Source organism: Olea europaea, chromosome 17, assembly GCF_002742605.1.
Source record: "Olea europaea var. sylvestris chromosome 17, O_europaea_v1, whole genome shotgun sequence".
In the NCBI taxonomy this organism is placed as follows: domain Eukaryota; kingdom Viridiplantae; phylum Streptophyta; class Magnoliopsida; order Lamiales; family Oleaceae; genus Olea; species Olea europaea.
Window position 1 is genome coordinate 5,508,953 of NC_036253.1, and position 407 is coordinate 5,509,359.

Here is a 407-nt window from a genome sequence, read left to right on the forward strand (position 1 = left end):
ACCGGCAAGGTTGCGGCCTAAAAGTCCTTCCAACATCCGTTGGTCTGAACTGCCTTTCAAAAGGCGGTCCTCTATAGAATGATGTACCTCTTCCTCTGCCAGGCTGAACGTTTTTGAAGAAAACAGGGCGACGAGGATGCTGCCATGTCTCTGGTTTCTCCGTGTTTCCATTTACTTCCCTTTTACATCTTGCACACAGGACATCTTCGTCCTTTTTTGGTTCTTTTCTCTTGATTTGTTCAAAGACACTGGGATGTAGTCTAGGATCCTCTTCTCCATCATCTATGACCAACTTGAATTTTTGCAACTTGTTTTTGAAACCAGATGTTACCATGTTCACTCCAAGTGGCTGTGGAAAAAGATTTTCATCCACTGCCATCTTCTTCTTATCGTCGAACGTAATTCGT